Source organism: Mercenaria mercenaria, chromosome 3 (assembly GCF_021730395.1).
Source record: "Mercenaria mercenaria strain notata chromosome 3, MADL_Memer_1, whole genome shotgun sequence".
NCBI classification, from domain to species: Eukaryota; Metazoa; Mollusca; class Bivalvia; order Venerida; family Veneridae; genus Mercenaria; species Mercenaria mercenaria.
The window spans coordinates 72,790,793-72,807,410 of record NC_069363.1 but is presented as its reverse complement, the minus strand read 5'-3'; the positions used below and the strand labels follow the sequence as shown (position 1 = coordinate 72,807,410).

The 16,618-nt window shown below is 34.3% G+C and overlaps 2 protein-coding genes across 2 annotated transcripts in view; both read left to right on the top strand.

Annotated features, from left to right (window-relative positions):
- The window catches only part of LOC123524418 (trifunctional enzyme subunit beta, mitochondrial-like), a 150,832-nt gene that overhangs the window by 34,853 nt on the left and 99,361 nt on the right, over positions 1-16,618 (top strand). The window lies entirely within an intron of this gene.
- The window catches only part of LOC123525693 (ATPase family AAA domain-containing protein 2-like), a 67,143-nt gene continuing 65,046 nt past the window's right edge, over positions 14,522-16,618 (top strand). Inside the window, exon 1 of the mRNA XM_053538876.1 lies at positions 14,522-14,549. The gene's annotated coding sequence lies outside the window, so the exon portion shown is untranslated. The remainder of the gene's footprint in view (positions 14,550-16,618) is intronic.

The window sequence follows — 16,618 nt, the reverse complement described above, 5'->3', positions numbered from 1 at the left end:
AGCCAGCTTCTAAAAACTGCTTGTCCGGACCGAGGAATCCACGAATCGGACAACTCGGACAGCTTATTTCAGGACCCCTGCTCAAAATGTACTTTATGTAGTCCTTTTTGGACTTGGAAATCAGTTAGGTTTTTCACACTAGTCCATATTTTGCCTAACCTGTTTGTCATATGGCTTTGAAACTTTGACCACTTGTTTACCATCATAGTCTACATATGTAGGCAAGACTACATATCTAGGACAAGGACTTTAGCTCAGTTATGGCCCTTTTTTGACATAGAAAGTAGTTGAGTTTTGCATACCATTCCATATTTTGTCAAAACTGTTTGATATATGGCCTTGAAACTTTGAACACTTGCTTACCATCATGGTCACACATTGCTATATAATGCAAGACTTATCCAAATTCACAAATGCAGGTACATTGCTTGTCTTATCTATTCTTTTTCTTTTTTCTGAAAATCTCTGGTAATATTTTGATCCTATACTTCCATCAATTCTTCGAATAGTCGAGCACGCTGTCAACAGACAGCTCTTGTTTATAAACATCTTCTAAAACTAATTGTCAGAATTACACCAAACTTAGCATGTAGCATCCTTGCAAGGTTCTCTATCAATTCGTTCAAATAAGGGCACTTGGCTCCATTTTGGGTTTGTTGGGCTCCATTTTGGGTTTGTTGGAGATTAGAATAGAATAACTTCCTCATGAACCCCTTAATGGATATTCATCAAACTTAGTCTGTGTTATCACTGTAAGGTTCTTTACTTTTAGGGATCACTAGAGCTAAAAAATAGTAAAAGCTTTTAACAACTTCTTCACATGAACAGCTTTATGGATCATCATCAAACTTGGACTGTAGCATCATTGTTAGGTCTCCTTTCATTTTTCTAACAAGAAATGCGGCAATGCCACGAAACCAGGTTTTCAACACTTTTCATACGAATAAAAAAAAAACAACTGAATCACAGTGAACCACTTTAAAGCACAACCCTAACCCTAAACCCTAACCCTAACTCTAACCCTAACCCTATTTTTAGTAACAATGACCTTGACCTTGATCCCAGAAACCCCAAAATCAATCCCAAGCTACAACTTTATATAAGTTTTCTATACACCAAGTTTCATCATATAGCTCATTCCTAAGTTAAGTTATTGACCGGAAACCCTTTTTCTATTTTAAGTAACAGTGACCTTGACCTTGAGCCCAGAAACCCCAAAATCAATCCCAGCCTTTGTCTTGATATAAGCTACATACCTACCAAGTTTTATTCAAATATCTTTACCGAAACAAAAGTAATTGACCGGAAACACCAGTTTGACGCCGCCGCCCACCCGCCCGCCCGACCAACAACATACCCCAATCTAATAACTCAGGTTTTCATTGAAAACCTGGTTAAAAATAGAAAAAAAACCAACTTTAAATGATTTCTTCTCATGAACCACTTGATGGATCTGATCGAACTTGGTCTGTAGCATCCTTATAATGTCCTCCCTCAAGTTTATTCAATTTAGGGCACTTAGGCACTTTGACGGCAGTGAGAGCTTAAAATAGAAAAACCTTTAAACGTCACTGGAGCTTGAAATTTGAAAACCTTTAAGAATTTTTTTTTTCATGAACGGCTTGATAGATCTTTATCAAACTTGGTTTGTAGCATCACTGTAAAGTCATCTTTTAGGTTTTATTTTTCAAATGGAGGCACTTAACAAAGCGCAGTTCTGGTGGCTATAAAAGGCGGGTACATTTAGGGGTCAAAAGTAAACCCTTCGGGCATAAAATAATATTTTTAATGATTTTCCCCAGCGGATCATCATTTTTTTAGGGTTTTTTTTCAAATGGAGGCACTTAACAAAGCGCATGTTCTGGATGGCTAGCTACAAGGTCAAGGTCACATTTAGGGGTCCAAAGTCATACCTTCAGGCATATAATGAAAATATTTTAATGACTTTTCCCCGGCTCGTAAACTCTCTATTGTTAAAATGGGGACATTAACCTAATTGACTATTTGTTACCTTTCATTTTTCTTTTGTCATTCATATGTCTTTCAGGTGGCACATAGGGCCATTATGACCTTTTTTTTCCTCTATCCCTCCCCCACCTTTTCCTTCTTATTGCAATCCCAGAAATTTTTTTTTTTCATTTCTCCTCTTATTGAAAAAAAATGTTCCCTTGGTAATCTTTTTTTTTAATTGTTGGAACGCCTTCCCCAGTTCAGGGTTTGCAGTTTTTTCCCCCTGCCCCTTTTTGCTTTAACCTGCTATTATCGCTCCTGTTCTTCGTATTTTTAAATATTAAGTATATAGAAATTCAATTAAAATGTTTTTCAATTTATCAAATCCCTTCTCCATATCAAAACAGCAACACAATATGAGAGAAAAACCCTTTTGCAAAAAAACAATGTTCTCCCACAAGGGGGAAAAAATATAGTGACCTAGAGATAGGATACGAAGTGTGAGATTAAAATGTACCTTTAAACTTAAGTTGATTTCGGACCTTCATGCAGAGGCTTTGAAAAGTGCAAAAGAACTTTGCTTTGTTTAGTTACAGAAAAAAGGAATTCGGTCATAGTGAATTCTGCTTTTTCCAATTGTGCCAGTAGTTCCTAAAGTATGTGTTTTACCAATATTTTACTTTACGGGAAAAATACTTTGCATTATTGGCGCTTTTTGCAGATATCCATTACAATAACGGGGAAATATCAGTAATGGGTTGTGCTTCAATAGTGGTTTGGTGTTTTTAAGACATTTTGTACGGAAGCCAGAGGACATGAAAATTTTTCATGTTTGATAAATTAAATTTAATACCTTTTTAATTTCAAAAATTTTAAATGCCGCCCTGTTAATTTCCCCATGGAAACATAAAGAATACAGTTTTTTGGTAGGTTTTTAAAATTTGAATTATGACCAAAATTTCTTACAGTTGAAAAAAATCTTTTTTTAAAATTAGGTTCAGATCATTTGAATTTGCAGATCTCCTTAATCCTGGCCGATTTTCAAAAAAGATTTTTTTCCCCTAGAGACCCCGATTATAAAATTTGTTTTGGGGGTCCAAATTGCAAATCGTCTAGCAAAAAATCTTTTTGTTCCCTTAAAAAAAAGTCCCCTTTCCCCTCCCAAGAGCCCTTTAAAGGGGTAAATAACTTCATCTGGATTAGTTTAAAAAAAAAACCCAAAAATTCATGTAATTGATGGGGGTTATTAGTAAGTTTTAAAATTTTTCAATTTACGACAGAGAAAATTAAAAAAGTGAGAAATTTTTATCAGTTACGTCATTATTTTTTGTGCCATGAATGAACTTAAGCTAGCGACCTTCATTACTTTCCTTAATAGTCATCTGCACTTCTTTTTAATGGAAGTTGCTAAAACCGTAACTTCTTTGTTTTACAAAAAGGGAAAATTTGTTGTTTTAATACGGGTAGTTGTCAGTTTGGAAAATGGATAGGTTTTAAACGTTTTGAAAAATATCTGATATTTAAGCTTTCCCCTTTTTTATATTTTTGTCCCTATGTGTTGTGTCCCTGTTTTAAAGTGTCTTTTAATTCCTCTACCGCTTTGCTTGCGTGTCTTGCCATTTTTTTGCAGCTCATAAGGAAAGTCTTTCGTCACTTTTTTTAAGTTTCTTTTCTCAGGATCCCCTCTGGGGCCCTTTAATGTTTAAAATTTTTAATTTTCTGTAGATTTTGATATAGTAATGTGCATTTGAACCTATGTTGTAATTTTTATAACAAGTACATTTTTTGTTTTAGGTGGAACCCAAGCGGGACAAGTTTAACCATGGGGTGGTTTCTGTCTTGGGTCACCCTTTTTGGGCACAGGTGTAGGGCGGTGACCACAGCAGCTAACAGATTACCCAAGGGGAAGGGGGACTCTTTGGGCAGCATGTGCTGCTGGAGGAAGTAGAATTCAAAAACTTGTCAGGGTTCAAAAACTGTTTATTTGTTAAATAAATGGAAATGTAAAACCTCCTAGAGCCACATTTTGTATTGATTTTCATAAAACTTTTGTCAGAAGTTTGGTTATCAATCAGGCAGTAGTTGTCTCAGGTCAAAAATATTTCCCTAGGTCAAAAATCATGAAAACACTCAGAGGCCGCATTTTTGTTTCAAGTTTAAAACGGAGGTCAAAAAGTAGGTACTAGGTTAAATAGAAAGGGCCCACATTTTCTGGTCTTCTTCATAAAAAGGTAATTGACTTTATAAAATTTCGGTCAATTTGAAGGGCACTTGAGGTCACAAGGTCAAATCATAAAAAAACCCCTTTTTAATTTTAAGAGGACATTTTTCCCTTTCCTGTTCACAAAATGCATTTGGCACTTTTCTTTGGCCCAAAGTGCTATATATCATAAAAAACATATAGCATCCAGACCAAGAAATAATCCTCCCCATTTATATATATTAACAAATTTAATGTGAATAAAAGTGCTTTTATTTCACGGCGCCCTTTCGTTTCGGGTCATCTTCAACCAAAAAAAAATATGGCCAAATATCTGCTTTTCTGAGGGTTTTTTACCATATTAGCTCATTTTTGACCAAAAAAAGGCCGAATGCCTATGGTTCTCATAAATTTGTCAGAATGTTTGTCTCGTGATCCCAAACTTTTAAAAACTGGGCCGGAGGTCAAATATGGGTCTAAGGTTAATCTAAAAAAACCTTTTAAATTTTCTGGGAAAACAGTGGGTCCTTTTTTGGGGAAGACTAAGTAAAGTTAGCTTGCAGGGCTTCAAGCCCTTTTGTTTTTTTAAAACCCCTTTTCTTTTTTGTCAGGTATTAACCCAGGCAACGAAAAGCTTTCAATTTCAAAATGGGTTTTGCTGTTTTTTTTTACTGCCAAGATAGCTCAATTTTGAATAGAGGAGATATTTTTTTATATAAAAAGCGTGAGACTGAAGTTCCATGGGCAAAATTTTAAAAAAATTTTAAGGGGAGTTTTGAAACTTTATAAAAAAATAATTCATCAGTGAAGTTGTGACCTGGGGTTTTCTTTTGGAAATTTTCATTCCCCAAATCTATCCCGGGCCCCTTTTTAATTTTGGGCCCTAGTTCATGAAATCTTAAGGGGGTTTTTTGCAGGTAATTGTTATGGTTTTATTTGGATTTTCCCCCCCCCCCCCCCGTGCGCGCACACACAAATTGTATCATATGTTTCTTTAAAATTTATTTGAAGTATTCCTACCACCCTTTTGAGACCCCATTTTCTACTGATAAACAGGTGCTTGATCGAAAGTTTATCTTTTTCAAATCTGGGTCAAGGGATAGGGGTATTGAATAGAAACCAGGTCACGGGGTAAAAATATTAACTCAATAAATACTTTTTTCTAATTTTATACATACAACTTAGTCAAATGTGTTTTTGGAAAAATCTAGAGCTTATTAAAAGGTACTTTGCAAGAAAACTTGGTGATTTTTTGTTTTATAGTAAATTAAAACCTTTTGGTAATGGTGTTTTTATACACAACTTTTTTTTTCGAGACATTTTTTTTTTTAAAAAACACGAGTTTGGGAACTGCGTTCAGTAAATGAATTACTTACGTAATTTTCGGACCTTATTTTAAATGGCAGGGGCCTTCAGGGCCCAAATGGTTAAGCGTTTACTTCAAATCTTTTGCCATCACCGTGTAGTTTGACCCCTCACCGGGGTTTTGAATTTCATGTGAGGAAGTCATTCAGCGGGTTAGGGAAGAGGGTGGTTTTTCCCCGGTGTCCCCTCATGATAAAAATAATGCCAATGGGCCCTGGGGTTTTCCCCCCATCAAAAGCAAAAAAATTTGCCATATGCCCTATAAAAATTTTTTGGGCGTACTCACATTAAAACCAAAAAAAAAAAAATTATCTTCAATTGCAGATCTTTGTCAACTGACAACTATTGTAAATTTCCTCTGGAAAGACAGGTCACTGTGTTAAAGTACAGAGACCTGTTTGGGAAATAGTCAGCCTTATTGCTGTCTTGTTGTGAAAATAATTCACATTGTTTGTTTTATTTCGGGGGCAGGGGGAGGGTTTGTGGAAAAGTCGGTAAATTCAGAGGGGAAAATACCTGTAAAAAAATATCTGTGATCACTTCCTATAAAGACATTTTAAACAAAAAGCTGAAGTAGATTTGCATTCCCATTTTGGAAATCTTTAAAATTAAAAAAATGTTCCTTGATTTAAGACAAAACAGATAATTGCTTTACCCAGGGTAGTCATTGTAAGCAATGATAGAACAATTCTTTTTCGGTATTTCAATTTTTTAATAAAAAAATGTTGTTTACAGCAAAAACTACGTTTTTGCTATAGCTTAAAAAAGAATTGAAATCATGTACTTATATTCCCTGAGTAGTACTCTTAGAAAATAGGGGGAATTTTGGTGCAGTTTAGTATGTGTTTGATTTTTTGAGATTTTTCATTCATGATGTGTTGTATTTCGCATAAACTTCTTAATGAGGGAAATAAAAAGTTTATTTTAAGATTATAAACATAGAATATAGCTGATTTATATAAAGAAAGAGAACTGAAGTGATGGTGCAGTTGCAGAAAATCTTAACTTTTGACATGTTATTAACTTTTGTTAAAAACATTCTTTTTCCTGTTAATGATTTGAACATAGCAGTTTTTAACTGAAGTTGAAGTCTTGTCCTGTTGGGCATTTTTTTTTTCATTTGAATACTGAAAATCCAACCAATTTTTTGTTTAAATTTGATAATATTTCACATTTTAAAAACAGTCTATCTTTTTCATTAGTTCCCAGAACAGTGGTGTGGGAGAAAAATTTTGATTTACCCCTGTCTCGTGTCGTCTGTCCAATCTTGCCCGCATTAAGTGGGAAACATTTTCATGCGATCTTCACCAAACTTAAAACAAGATTGTTTCCCAATAAGCCCCTGGCCCCGTTCATAACAGTCAAATCTCCCCAGCCTTCGGAATTATGGCCTTGAAACTTGTTTTTGAAAATCAAAGCCTGAAAGTCTGATAAGGCATTTGGGGGACAGGGTTTTTCTAAAAAAGCAGCTCAAAATTTTTTATAAATCCTAGTTAAAGAAAAAACAGAGTAGTGTATGCCTATTCATACAAGTAATTTGCTTAGAATGTAATGTTTTTTATGATTTTTGTGGAGAAAAATTGTTTTTATCTAAAAAGATCTTTCTTTTAAAACCGTAGTCTTAATTTTTTGTTTGTTTATCAAAATCTTTTGACAAACCAAACTCTGTAAAAACCTGTTATGTCTTTTGCAAACCAGGTGCTTACACCCTAATCTTGGCGTAATTTTGTTACTTTGTGAAAACATCTGTTTTAGCAGATCTGGGGTCGGGTCCCAAACATGGCGTTTTCAGGGGCAAGGTTAATGGTCTTGTTGCTAACGAGTAATAATCCCAGAAAGGTCTTGGTACATGTCCCCTTTAGAAATAACCCCCAGAAAGTTTATTGGTACTGATGAAAGCTTAATATTTTATCCGTAAGCTAAGGGTATTTGATGCCAAACAGTAAAAAATGGTTTAGGGTTTAAAGGTCTTTGTTATGGATGTCAATGGAAAATAGTCCTCAAAGGCGTTTTTACTTGATGAAAAAATGGTAATAGTCCTACACGGGTCTTTTGTTACTGGATGTTGAAAGAAACCCAAGCAAAATTGTTGGATCCCAAAATGATAATTACCCCACAAAGGTCGTTTTACTGGTGCCAAAATGATAACCCCAATTGGGTCTTTGTTACAGTTGAAAAATTGTAATCTCGAAAAGGTTTTGTTAGGGGGATTAATCGCAGAAAATTTTTAATATCTTAAAAGCATACAGGGGTTTAAAAATGGCAAGTTCTTTTGGGTAGGGATGCCAGTTAATAATAAGCGTAGGGGAAATTTATGCAAACAAAGTCCCCCCGGCCAAATGGGGCTGATCCCAAAAACGGTTTAAAATCCCAGCAAGGTTTTTGGTACTGAATCCCAACTGTTAAAAACCCCAGTGTTTTTTGGTACAAAATGCACTAAATAAAATCAAGCAAAGAAAAATTTTTTATTGAAGAAACATTAAAGGTCTTTTTGGTATTGTTACCAATGGTAATTCTCACGAAAGGGTTGTTTTGTACGGATGCAGACTGGTAATAATCCGCGGTCTAATGGTACTTGTGAACTAAAAACCCAATTGGCAATTACCCAAGAAGGTTCATAGACTGGACCCCAAAACCAGTAAAGCGTCGATGAAACCCCCAAATTTCTAAATTTTTTCAATTCCAAGAGATATCTGGAATTGTGTTAAGTGGAAAAAAAAATTTAAAATCCTAAAAAAGCATTCCCAGACGAAACGAGATAATTGGGTGTGTTGAATTGACTCAAAATTTAACAACCGTTACTTCAAAATTTCCGTTTATCTCCCAACAAGGGTCAGGGCCCGAAATGAAACATTCGGAAAGTATTTAAACATATGAACATGAAAAAGTATGAAAACAACAAAATTTAATAATGGAGGTCAAAAGAAGATCATGAAAAGAACGAAGAAGGACTGCATTTTTTAAAAAAACTATATTGAATGTTATCTTGATACTCGTCTACAACTTTGACCCATATGGAAAAGGAATCTAAAAATGACTATTTCTTTACAGAAATAAGTGCAAAAAAAAATAGGACATTAGACATTCTAAAAAATCGCTACAGATTATCCGCCCCTCCCCAGCCTAATTGAATCCCCGCCAAGTTTGATGAAGAGACCCCAAGAGGGTGAATAAAGTAAATAAAAAAATTTTGGGAAAACAGATCTTATTATATTCTGCAATGATGCGATGCAATTAAAAGTTCCCATTTTTTCCTGAGATGCAACAAAAAAAGACATGGGGTATTTTTATTTCCGTGAAGTTCTAAAAGTTCCCAAAAAAATTTGGTGTGCCAGGAAAAAAAATTTTTAACGCAAAACCAAAATGGAAGTATGGAATAAAGAAATATCATGGCAAACAAAAACGTTATAGCTTTTAACAAAGAGATAGAAACAGAAAATCGAAGAGAACAAACTTAATTTAACCATTCAAAAGAAACAAGAAGTGAAACAAAAGCTGTCCACAAAAAGATAAAAATGAAAAAAGGTAATTCAAAATCGAAAAAGGTAGATTTAATCTTTCATAAACGGTGACACGGTGGTAATTTGAAAATGATGAAAAAAATTTAAAAATGAAGACATTTTGGGTGGATTCAAGGCAATGTGAAAGTTGGTAAACCCTAAAAATGAAAACTTTTCGACAAAGAAAAATAAAATAAAAAAATTTTTTTAAAAAGGTTAAAAAAAAAATAGGGAAGGAAACCTGTCAAATTTTTTCCAAATATCGTAAGCGAAACCCGCGCCAGCTTCGGGGGCCAGCTTTAAAAAAAAAGAAAAAAAATTTTGAAAAAAATGTGGAAAGTCACCCAAAGAAAATTGAACCCAAAAGATAATATTTTTCCAAGTTTCGGCTAAAGTCACTAAAAAACCTAGCCCGCCCATCGGCATTAAAAAAATCCGGGCTTGAAGGAATTTTGTAGATGGCCCCCAAGGAAATATTCCCGTAAATTTTTAAAATTTATTTTTCAATCGGGCTATTGTATTATAGGGAAAAACTAGCCCGCCCACCCCCCACCCCCGGTGGTCTTTTTTAATGAAAACAGAATTAATTAAAAAAGGACTATAGTGTGAGCCTCCAAAAAAAACATGCGTAAATTTTTTTTTTGAAATTGAGCGAGCAGATTTTCAAAGTTCTCCATACAGTCATAAAGGGAAAATTAGCCCCATCATATGAAAAAGGATTATTTGAAGGAAATTGGTATAAGATTACGAAGGTGCTAAATTATTTTGAAATCGGGTCAGCAGTCTCAGAGTAGAAGATTTTCAAAGTCTTTCGTATGTCTCGGCAGCCGCATTTTTTTTTCACTAAACAAGACAATTTGAAGGAATTTGGTAGGGGCCCTCCTAGCAACATTGCTGTGGAGATGTTGGTCAGGCCCAAAGTTTAGTGAAAAAGTCCCCCTCTTTCCCCCCTTTTTTTTTTAACAAACGAATTATTTGAAGAAATTTGGTATAGGGCCAACCAACGAAATTTTCTGTAAAATTACTTCGATTTTCTGAGACGATTTTAAAGTGTTACCCTTTCTGCAAAACTGACCTGGATTTGAAGGATAGTGAACGGAGGCCACCGAAATTTGCTAGACGGTTAAGGGGATGTTCTTTAAAGAAATTGTGGACGACGGCATCCAAAGATCATAAACATTCACCTGAAACTTTATTTTAGGTAAGCTCAAAAACCCCTCCGATTCCCCCCCTTCACGTTTGTGGCGTATTTTCCTGAAAACTGCCCTTGTATCAACAAATCATTTTTCCATTTAAAGGGACAGAAACGATTTTACCATAATGGTTTAAAAAAAGAATTTAGGTAATTTTTGAATTTTAAGTAGTAAATTTTATGAGAAGATTTTAAGACTTTGAGCCGCTTAAAAGGTTCTTTTGCACAAAAATTTAGATACATAGAACAAAGGCCCAAGTACAAAATAAGTTTTGTCTTAGTTTGAAATCTTTCTTGTCCCCCTAATTTTTATTTTTAGGGACGTTTTTCCCCGATATAGCAAAGTCGTCAAAACAGCGGCGATATACTAACAGATTGACAAATTTGGGTTTCCTTTTTCTGTTTTTCGAAATGAACTCATAATTTCTATGGAAAAGATAGGGCGAATTAAAAAACCCAAAAATAATATATTATTCTGACATTCGCCCCTTCTTTTCCCTTGAAAATTATGACTATTTTTTTCTACAACGCGTTTTTAGGGAGAACGTTCTTTGTACGTCGCAGATGTTCTGTCTGCTAACAGAATGGCCGGGAACAGATTTTAAGTTAAAAGAACAAAATGTGTGAATTTTTCAGTTCAGTGTCGATCGGTTTTCAAAACTGGGCAACATCATCATCCTACTAGTACTAGAAACTTCCCCTTAAAAAAATAGTTACCCTTTTTTTATTTTTTGGGGGGGGGGTTTCGTCGCCCGACAAAGAAAGGGCATATGGGGACATTCCCGCTTTGTTATTTCATCACGACGGGCACCTGGGGAAAACACCATTCCCTAAGCCCTGGATGGTTCCTTACATAAGAATAATTCAACGTCCCCAGTGGGCTCGAACTCATATCGTGAGGGGCAAGGATTTGAGTCGCGGCTTTAACCCTCGGCACGGAGGCCCCTTACATCTTATTGCCAATATTTCATTTAAATTTAAAACTGGCGCTTGATTTCGAATCTAACCCTTTTAATGCTTATTTAAATTTCTACACCACAACAAAATTTTTTTGCATGCAGAGCGATGCTTAGGCTTATCATATCCGTAATAACTGTGGTAAATTTTCATAATTCCCAAACTTGTTTCCCCTCTTCCCGACCTCGTGGTCCCCCGTTAATAGTTTCAAACCTTTTAGCAATAAATTTCTCTCAATTGCTGAAAACCCTCTCATATAGGTTTTTTACCGTGGGCTTTTTACAAACAACTGGCAAGGTTACATTCAGTTTTTGCTTCTTCACAGAAAAAACCAATTTTTACATGACACCCAAAATTTATGAGAAGTAGTTGTATTTTGGAAAAAACTCGAAAATAAAAATTTTTTCTTAAAATTTTTTTTAAAAAAAAATTTTTTTTAAAAGTTTTTAAAGGGAACATTATCTCTGTTCGGAGTAGTTAAATAAGCTTTTTAAATTAAAATCCAAAAAATTTAAAAAAAAAAATTCTGTAATATAAAATTTTTAAAAGGAAAAAAATAACTTTCAAAATTTGTCTAGTTTATTCATAAAAAAAAATTGTATGGGTATTTTAATTTAGTTTATACACAATTTCAATAATTTTTTAAAAACCGTTAAATCAAACTTACACTAAAGTAAAATTGAATTTTAGTCCCAACGGAAAACCCCGTTTTTGGGGGCAACAGGGTTTCTTTTTCCATGTCCCTCATTCTGTAAAACCGTCTGTCGTGTCCGGCCCTAAAATTGTCATTCTCTAGGGAATTTTAAAAAAATTTTTGGTGCAAAAGTTTCCCAAGAGAACGAGTGCTGTGCAAAACCCGGGGCCCCCAGCTCAAAGGGCAAAGGGCAACTTAAACTCAACAGGGGTTTTTCCCTTTTGATCTGTAATTTTTCAATCCCTGAAGTGATTTTAAAAAAATTCTTGGCCAGTGTAGCTAAAAATAAAACTTGCGTCACCAAACTTTCAGCCCCTTTTGGTTATGGGTAGTCACTTGATTCAAATGTTTATATGCTGAACGGGGCTGTTTCGGTCCTGTCCAAATCTTTTATCCATTTAAAAGATTTTAATTTACTTTACTAAAGCTTCCCCTAATAGGGATTGTCTGCTTATTATTTTTTACCCCGAACCCCAGGAAGGTTATTGTCCCCATTGAAGATCTACGTTTTAAAGTTTTTTTCTGTCCGTACCTAAATTTGTCATGAAAAAAGGGCTTTGGGTAAAAAGCCGTTCATGCGCAAACCATACCCCAAATCAAAGGTTAGAGTCAAACTTGGCCCCTCAAAAGGTCAATGGCTTTTTTTTTCCCGCCCGGTCGTCCTAAATCTATAAGGGGATTTTCCTACTTGGCACAAAAGTACCCCCTATAAGCGACGCCCCTTTGCAAACCAGACCCCCATCTCAAAAAATCAAAGCACATTGAGGGCAAAAGACAACGGGGTTTTTTTTCGTGTGTCAAATCATCTATTAAAGGGAATTTTTAATTTCTTGGCACAAATGTTTCCCTAATGAGACAATGGTCTTACAAAACACTTATCCCTAACTTAAAGGGGCAAGGCAAAAGGTGGAGGTTGAAGTAATGGGTTTTTTGCCCCCGTTGGTCCATAACTCTGTCATCCGTTTAAGGGGTTTTAATATTTTTACACAAATATTTCCCTAACGACAAAGTGTCACGCATAAAGTTAGACCCTTAGCCCTTTGGTCAAGGTCAATTAAAGGAAAAGAAAAAGATTTTTTTTTTGTTTTTTTTCAGTTTTCTTCCCTTTTAATTTTTTGAAATTTTTTATCAAAAATTTTAAAGGAAAATTTTTTTATTTATATAGTGTTAAGGCAATCACAACTGAGATTTTATATAGCAAATTTTTTTTCCAAAGTTGGTTATAAAAATATTTCATAATAGTGCAATACTGTTTTATACATCATTGACAGGTATCAGATCATTATATTATACTGCAGTAGAGAAAATTAGTTGCCTTCCAACTGAGGAATTTAAATTGCAGGAAACTCATCCATATTTTTTGTTTTATAAAAATGGGAATTGTTTTTTTGTTTATATTTTTAATAACTTGGAACAATGCCCTTTGTGGTAGGACGATAAAACTTTTTTGTTTTGGGAAAGCAACCCTTTTCAAACCTGTACTTTTTTAAAGGCGAAAAGCATCAAAGTTATAGACCCGTTTTCAGGTTTTTTTCTTTTATATATATGTTAAAACCTTTTTCCATAAACGTTTCGCGCATGCCGCTGAATTTTCAGATTGGGGGGCAATGTCCTTTTTAAAAATTTTTGGGCCAACTCATAGCATAAGTTCTTAAAATAGGTTGAAATAAAGGGTTTATAGCAGTGATTGTCAAAAACATGATTCAAAGTTAGTTGAAAACCCTAAAAAGATTGTTTGTTTCCCTTTTTAGCGCATTCGCTAAACGCATGGGGGTCAAAGGGGCCTTTTTTTACTTGTAAATGTATTTTCAGAAAAAAGAAACTTTTTTATGGTTTTTTTCCGGTTTTTTTGTTTTCCCCAAAATGAAAAGTTGGTGATTTTTTGCAAAAAACCCCTGTCTGAATGTGGCCCTATAAGGGTTACCGACTTCGTTGATAAAATTTTTTACTGACTTTTCTTGTTTCTTGAACAAAAACGAAGTTTGGGAAAATATGTCTTGACGGGTGAAAATCTAGAAAAAAATATCAAAATGGATCTGAGGACAGTGAATTTTTTTGAAAAAAAGATAAATTTTTTTTACTGAATGTAATAAAATAAAAACACGACAGATTTTGTGGTGTCCCAATTTTAAAATAAGATAAGCCCCTTTTGTTAAACCTTCGACACTGACGTACCCCAAAAATAAATTTTTGTAATTTATTTTTATTTAAACGTTTTTCCCCGGGTTTTTTCATTATCTTGAGGAACACAATAGAATATTATTTAAAAAAAGACTGAACTTTTTTAACGTATAAACAAAGAGCACTGTTAAGTTAAGAAAGCATTTTCAAAAATTTTTTTAATTCCCCCCATTTTTTCGGAATTATTTTACGTAACTATTTGGAACTTTTTTTTTTAAAATTGTGATTTAAAATTAAATTTTTTCCCATTTGGGAAGACAGATTTTATAAAATAAGATTATCTTTGATTATTTTAAAAAACGTTTTGTTTTTTCTCTTGAAATCTTAAAAAAATCTCTGAAAATTAAAAACTATTTTTTTGAAAATTTTTAGGCTCGGAAAAAGGCTTGGTGTGCGGTATCTGAAAGATGTGAAAACAAGGATAATTTAAGAAGTTGATGATGAATCGGGGGGAGATCCCGTCATTAAATGAAGGCGATCTGTAGAACCCCGAACGATTGCAAGAAACGAAGCTTGTATAAAAATGGCTCAGATTTTTTTTATTCTCTTTGTTGTTATTGGGGGGTGGGTTTTCATACACAACAGTTAAATTTTTGCGGATAGTTATTAAAAAATTTTTGCCCCAAGTTGTTTTTTCCTTTGGCATAAGCTATTTTTTCATTCAGTAAAAACAAAAAATTTTTGGGGTAGTTTCCCTTTAGCGGTCCCACTGATTTTACTATTATTTTAGGGGGTTGTGTTTTAAAATTTTTGTTAAAAAAAAATAGCTTTGGGAGGGGCCGTAAGCTAAAGGAAAAACAGGGGGTTGGGGGCGGGCCCCCCAAAATAAGTGAGCGCCCCTTTTTTTAAATTTGGGGGAAAGGGGACCTCCCTTTTTTTGGGGGAAATTTTTAAGTTAGCTTTTTACCCCCCTTGAACTTTACCCCCTTTAAAATTTTTTTTCCAAAGAGCCCTTACCCCCAGTGACACTTTGATCTATTTTCGTGAACCTTGACCCCCACTTTTTTTTATTTGACACTTTGACCCCCTTTGGTTTTTTTTTTTGGTAGGGGTATATTTTTTTGCAGTTTTAAAACTTAAGTGATGAAGTCATATAAAGGTTTTGTTTGGGCTTGTACAAGTTCTAGACATGATTGGTGACAAAGTAGGTTTAGTGTGTGGTTTTTCTCAGTTGGTTTATTAAAAAAAGATGTTTCACAAAATTTTTCAGTTTTCTAAGAAAAATTTTAATAAAATTTTTATTGTTGAATTATGATTAAATAACTTATTACTAATTTAAAAAATAAAATAACTCTCTTTTGAAACTTCACATTTATTGGTTTACTTTATTATAAAGTACTTTTTATAAATAAAACAGTAACGCAAAACTAAAAATTTTTCTCTTCTTTATTTTTTTTCCCCTTTTTTTCTCTCTTTTCCTTTATTTTTCTTTTATACAGTTAAATAGTTTAAAAGAAAATACATTTAATAAAAATAAATCATTTATAAAACAATTTTACACTATTCAGAAACAACAACATGAATAAAAAATATACAAAAAAAAGAAAACTGTAAAAAAGAAAAGTCAAACAAAGACAACCAAAAAACCAAATAAGAAAAAAACATCACATAAAAATAAAATAATTAATAAAATCACTTTGCCTATTTCATGAAAAAAACATAAATGTAAAACATCTACAAAACAAACAAAACAAATAAAAAAAATCTACTAAAAAATAATACCGTTTAACTTTTACATGAGAGCATGGTTTTTCATGGCATGTTTTTCAATTTGGTTGAGTTTTTAGATTTACATACGGGTTAAACTTCCCCCAAGCGGGCCCCAAAAAATTAAAACTGTATCAACCCCTCTACCCCCCCCCCCAAAAAGTTTTTTGCCCAAACCCCCAAGCTTTCCTGATCACCTCTAAGTAAAAACAGTTGTCCAACTCCTCGGAGAAAACATAACTGCCCCCCTAGAAGGAAGTGGGTTTTTTCATTTTTTTCGCCCCGGGGGCCAAACCCTAAGTCTTTTTTTGTGGTACAGGTGCCGTTTTCACCCCCCAAATCGTCAGCCGTCCACAAATTTAGCCCCAACCCCTGGGCCCGACGTATTGGAAAGACCCCCACGGCTCAAATGGTCATGGGACGGTCCCCCAGGTTTGGAAGCTCTCGATGTCCCAACCCGTAGAAAACGGAAGAAAAAAAGTAGCTTGCTTATCAGCGAGAACGGTTGTCCTGTCCCCGGGAGGTTTTGCGGACCTGCTCCTTTAGTGGAATGATGGCTGGCCCCTGGAAAGACACCCTGTGATTTTCACCCGGGGAAGACCCCCCAAAGCCTGCCCAAAAAAGAATTGTTTAAAATTAGCATAATTTTATATGATAATTTTATAAATTTTAGCTGTATCCTTTTAAACCTAATTTAATTTACGGTACCTACTTAAATTTATGTTTGAAGGTGAGGGGCCCATTAGGTAAAACTTGAAAAGGAAAAAAGTTTTTGTATTGTACCCGTTAGAGAATTAGGGGCAACTTCAGTTTATAGTGCAGTGTAAACCAATTTTTACACCCCAATAGTTTTTAACCAAAACACCCCCCAT